The following is a 6356-nucleotide window of genomic DNA, read 5'->3' on the forward strand; positions in this document are numbered from 1 at the left end:
AATAGGTCATGCTTTCTAAAAATATATTTTGAATACAAAAGAAAAATTATTTGTATATATAATCGTTTCATCACAATATTTTTTTTCTTTTAATATGTATGAAAGGCTCTATATTTAAGGTTCGCTTTGGGTTTGGGTTCCGAAAAAGTTAGAGCCAGCCCTGGTAATTGTAGTACAGATTGATGGCAATGGGGTTTTTCAGATCACAAATGAATGGTAGGATTGGCCCAGTGATGGTTTTGTCAAGGAGAGAAAGTCTGGCAATGGAGCTGTTGATGCAAGTGATCTCTGGCCATTGACAATGGGTAGTGCCAAGGGCGGATCCAGGATTATCGCTACGAGGGATGGGGCGAAAGTATGTTTTGTTGTGCAAATCCTTCTAATTTTTAATTATTATAAATTTTTTAATATAATATATGATATTTTTTTTTTTTTTTAAATTTTGAGTGCGGTCGCTCCCACCCACATCCTTCTAGATCTATCATTGGGTAGTGCTTTTGGAGTTCGATGATGTTGGTGGAGTCCGAGGGTCACCAAAATCGATTATGAAATGAGTCTATGAAATCCAAACACACTCTTTCAAGTTGAGACGACCAGTTTGAGAGAAACAAAATCTTTTTTTCATCTCATATTTTAATCAAAAAGTCAAAAAATCACAAAAAAACTTGTTCCCAAATAAGGCCTAAGAGATCTCAAATCATACAATTCTATTGTTAGATCAAGAAATGTAGAGAACAAAAAGGAAATAATCAAATCAAATCATCGAATGACTCGACTATATTGTCAAGTTTATGTAGTGAAGTTTGATTTCCCCTATTTGAAAAAATTCACCGGTGGTGCAGATGAGCTTGAATGTTCGTGAGAATCCATGCCAAAATTTCACAATTCTTGGTGATTTGGGGGCTGTGATGTTAGTTCTAAAGGATGTTCTAGTATATACACTTTCTATCACATACACTTTTAAGTTATATTTTTTTTTTTAGATATGACTAATTTTATGTTTTTAACTATAATCTTATTTTAATTATGACTCATGAGATATTTTGGTTATGTCACATGTGTTGTTTTTTGGTATAATTTTTACTTATAACTTGTTAAGCAGCAATAATTTAAATAAAGGGAAAATTTTGATTTTTAAAAGCTGAGTGAAACATTTTTAACTTCTGAATGAGAAACTTTTAATTTATAATAAGTTTCAGCACCTTAGTCGGACAGTTAGAGAAAGAAAAATAGTTGAACCAAAAGAAAGACAAAATGATAAGAGAAAGAGGAGAGGAGAGAGACAATGAAAATGAGCCAGTGAGGGCAACTTTGTCCACGTGGTAAAAAAGAGTAGTGCTATTTAATTAAAAAATTAGATATATTTTTAAATTTAATTATATGATAATCTATTAGAATGTTGACTGAAGCATCAATGAATCTTAAAATATGATTTTATGAATTGTTTAGTCTTTCATTTTTTCTAATGAACCCACAAGTCCCATTAAAGTGAAAATTACAAAAAAGAGTAATTACTTTCATGTTTGAGTTTAATTTTTTAAGATAAAAGTGAGTTTCTCTAAATGTAAAATTATACATTTAAGCAATCATACTATAGAGGTTTTGGATTTTTTCTTTTCTTGGAATAAATCTTACATTATGAACAAAAATGTAACACTTCAATGTAATGCTTCAATAATGTAGCATTCCAACATAACACACTAAAAAACTCTTTGGCATAATTTTCTCAAAAGTAACAACGTAATACTCCAAAAACAAGCTCCTTAGTACACTTTTTCCAAACATAACACTCCAATGTAACACACGCGCACACACACACAAAAATAAATAAATAAATAAATAAATTCCTTAGTGTATTTTTCCTAAATGTAACACTCCAATCAATGTAATCCAAAACTTAATACTCCAATGTAGCATATTTCAATGTAGCATACAAAAACATTAAAAACTCCTTAATATATTTTTTTCAAACGCTATAGTTTGAAATTATACTGTGAAACCCCGTATTTTTTATATAATAAAAATAATATATAATTATTCACAATATTTTGAATTTAATATTCTGTATATTTTTATACTGAAAATTTATTCAAAACAAAATAAAATAAAATATTTTTGACTTTATATTATTACTCAATATTAATTTCTGAACCGTATGATATTTTTATTATATTTTTCTTTACATTTTTTTTGTAGTCAAATTACACTAGAACCTAATATTTTCTGTACTAAAATCCAATCCAAAAAAAAAAAAAAAAAAAAAGGAGAAAAACCATGGGCTTGCTCCCCAGGTTTTCTCACTTTCCACCTTCAACGTGCAACCATTTTATACATCAAAAATGTGGTGGACATGCAATACCACCAGGTGTTCAATTTCTCATTTTTATTTCTTTTCATCTTCCTCATTTTGCCCATAAATTGAGCCCAAGTCTTCCTCACCTTTCTTCACTTCCAGTTTCATCTCTCTCGGTTCTCTCTCCCTCCATCTCTCATTCTCAAAACTCTCTTTCTCCTTCTTTATCTATGTTTTTCCTCCTCCCCCAACCTCCATAGCCATGGCCTCAACCCATACTATCATCATCCGAAACACCAACCCGCAAACTTCACCACCATTGGCGCACCGTCGGACCGCCACCACCACCATCACCTATTTCCATTATCATCTAGAACCACCATTCACAAAGTGTTGCAGGTGAAGAAAGAGAAAAAGAAGGAAGATGGAGGAGAAAGAAACAAAGTTAGAGAAGTTTACTTTGAATTTCAAAAAGTTGGTTTTCGGCTTACTTTCGGCATGTCAAAACCATCCATTCCGGGAAGAATTGAGAAAAATGGATCATGTAAGATGAAGTACGGAGTAAGTTGAAGAGATTGGCGAAAGAATGAAGTAAAACCGTTAAGAATTAAGAAAGTTATGGAGTCCGAAAGATGGTTCGAAGAAATGTCCGAGACGGTAGGAAAATAATCTTATTTTTGGTCAAATTTTGGAGGTCCGAAGGCATGCAAAAAGAGACGGAACGAGGCGTGTGAGTAGTGAACCAAAAACTAGGCCGTGAGGTGAATCCAATGACAGAAAAATAAGATAAAACGGAGTTACGATGAAGAAGATACAAGTATTTGAACTGGGGAGATTGAAACCAAATTTCTGGGTCTCTCCTGTTCGTGCATGCTACGGCTTTGGAGAAGATGAGCTTAAATTTTATCCTATGTTTCTCGGCCCATGCTGCTACGGTGCACCCTAGTACCTTTAGGTTAATCGAGTGGTCCTATGACTTTGGGGATGACCACCCTTAGGTTTTTCGACGTGTAGAATCCATTTTTGGGGTTAGATCTTGCAAATTCTGAGTCTAAGATGATGATCAACAACTAAAAGTTCTAAGAGAATCCAATGGCAGATCAACGGTGAGATCGCGTCCGATTGATGTGAAATTTTAGCAAGACGATCATGGAGCCAGGACAATCATATCTTACGATCAGAATCATAAATCAAATTCGGACGATAAATCGTTAACAACCTAACATAGTAAGAAAACTCTCATAACCGTCTCATTCTTTTTAATTGTTAAATATTTAGATTTGTGTTCATATGTTAACATAGCTAAAACTTTAGATAAAATTTTGTTTATAGTTGTATGTGAATTTGTGATTGGTATGTTAAATATTTGAAGGTCATTTCTTTATTAGTAGCCTTAAAATCATGATATAATCTTGGATTTAGACTTGCATGTGTAATTTGTGCCATTAAAAAGATGATTAAAGATTTTATTTGGTTTGATTATATAACTCTTCAATCTGCTAGAAACTTGTACGAATTTTTAGACAATTTTATGCTCAAAATTTTGAAATGATTTCTTCTACAAAGTTGTTGAGAATGATGTCTAGTTCATCCAGGAATTTTCTTAACAATTATTGAGCCTGGTACGAATTTATACAAATTTATAATTAAATCTGCTACTGTAAGACAGATTTTAGTATATGTTTAAAAGCTTATTAAAAATTCTATACTAAGCCAAATCTGGTAATTTCTAACTAAAATATGAAATTTGAGAAGTCTAATTTCATACTAAATTTTTAGATTGTGAATCTGATTTATAAATTTAAGTATGGAATTAATTTAAGAAAATGTGATAAATCGGTGTCATAAAAATTTCTGGGAATTTTACAGAATTATTTACAACTTATTTTTGGGAATTTATTTCTGAAAAATGACCCAAACATATTTATTGAATATTCTGTACATTTTCACGAATTTTAGAACTGTATAAATAATTTATTTATAATTTTTATTACCTAAGGTATAACCTGAAAATTTCTAGACAGGTTTAAGATCATGACTTTAATTATTTATTCGGATAAAAATCAGTTATTGTGTTGGTCCAATTCATCAAATATAGTAAATTAATAATCCATGTATGGGTGTATTGTGGTTTATTTAATATTGTGGTAGTCTAATCTTGTAAATTAAAGATCCATGCACGTGTGTGACTTTGGTTTATTTTCTCTGTATCTAAACTATTATTTCATACCATGGTTTAAATAAATTGTTTATTTAAATGCTGTACATTTATTTATTATTGTGTGACATGTGCAATATTTTATGTTGGGAATTTTAATGAGTTGATATAACATCAATTGTGATTAAAATTTGGAATTCTTTGTGAGTAATATCAAAATTAACTGAAATGATTAACGGCATATACAAAGTTAACAATTGACGGTTAATACCAGTTGTTCGGAGTGAGTCTTGGTTTAAAGACTGTACGGAATTAAGGGTTGACGGTTAACACCGGTTGTTCAGGGTGAGCCCTGGTTTTGAGAATTCTCACGTAAATTGTGTTGCGAAACTCTAAGATGGCACGGGACTTATTTGAACCCTTTTCGGTATTTGGTTTTGGAATAAGGGTGGATGTGCTGGTGGCACACAGGGAGGTTACGTACCCCTGGCAGACCGTTTCCTTGGGGCAGACCACGGATGCCACTACTTGGGTATATAACTCCGGATGTGGGCATCCCTGGTAGTTACGGTTGGTAACACTTGAATATTTGACCAAGGGAGGGTTTCAAATTAACCGTTGCCATGCTTAGTGGTTGGTAAGTTAAATCTCTTTGGTGAGATTTCGAGTGTCACTTAATTTATTAAAATTATTGAAATTATTTTAATGGTTGTAATTTATGCTTACAATTATATTGTCATCTCATGTTTATAATCTCATTAATTTTTCTCTTAAAAGGAATGGTAGGTTGGTTATGTTTTCTTACTGTGTTGCAAAACTCATGGCATATATTTTTGTTGCCCTGGCGTTTTATGCCAGGTCTTGGCGAGAAAATAATTGAAGCTGAAATGGAGTCGACACTAACGTAGAGCCTTGGCTGACCTGAAACCCCGAGTAGAGCCGAGTAAATTATATTATGTTATATAATAGATATTAAGGACTTTGTAATTTCATTTGATGTTGTATTTGGATAATTTTAAGTTTTTATCTATTGTTATTTGGGCGTTTGGTTATGTACGAGAATTGGATTACCCTATTAAGATGTCAACTTTTTAGTTTATTAAGTCATTTTGTTTATATAATTTCCCTTGAGATTTAAAAAAAAATTTGGGGCGTCACATATACATTTACTCAAAACTCATTAAGGAATTTTTGTACTCTTTTTGGAATAGTTTAAAGAATCCCACAACCTTTTTTGGAATATTACATTGGAATATTACGTTTGAAAAAAGTACATTGAAGAGTTTTTGTATGTGTTATATTGTAGTGTTACACTGAGGAACTTTTTTAGAGTGTTATATTGAAATGTTACATTTAGAAAAAGTACACTAATTTTTTTTTTTTTTGAGTGTTACGTTTGAGTGTCATATTGGAGTGTTACAGTTTGAAATTATACATTTGTTTAAAACTTACTCAGGAGTTTTTCCACTCCTTTTAAAATATTTGAATAATTCCATATCTTTTTGAAATTTTTGAAGAATCTCATATTTCAAGTTATTTTTATGCTCCTTTTAAAATATTTTCTAAATAAAAAAGATTCCCATATAAAAATTCATCCAAAATTTAATTCTCATATATTCTATACCTTACCTTTCTAGCACACAAAATAAAAAAATTTTAAAAAAAAATAGAGAAGGAAACATAATAGAAATAAGGATATAATCGTAAATTCAATTTCCAAATTATATATGAAGTCTGCATTTGCAAAATCAATGGGACTAATTAGTCTATAAGAAAATCTTTGAGACTAAATGAATGATCATCACTCAAGATGAGATTTATAAATAAAGTTTCCTAAAATATTTAAGATAATTTTCTTTTTTATATATTTTTTAATTATCAATCAATTATCTTCACACTACACTC

At 30.9% G+C, this 6356-nt stretch overlaps 1 long non-coding RNA gene across 1 annotated transcript; it reads left to right on the plus strand.

Annotated features, from left to right (window-relative positions):
* Positions 1-2354: 2354 nt before the first annotated feature.
* LOC145806320 (uncharacterized) lies at positions 2355-5551 on the plus strand. The gene is made up of 2 exons (XR_014349281.1): positions 2355-3520; positions 5310-5551. It is a non-coding gene; the product is annotated as an uncharacterized LOC145806320 (long non-coding RNA).
* The last annotated feature ends 805 nt before the right edge of the window (positions 5552-6356 follow it).

The sequence above is a fragment of the Camellia sinensis genome, chromosome 13 (assembly GCF_055761805.1).
Source record: "Camellia sinensis isolate YWXY chromosome 13, ASM5576180v1, whole genome shotgun sequence".
Lineage (NCBI taxonomy): Eukaryota > Viridiplantae > Streptophyta > Magnoliopsida > Ericales > Theaceae > Camellia > Camellia sinensis.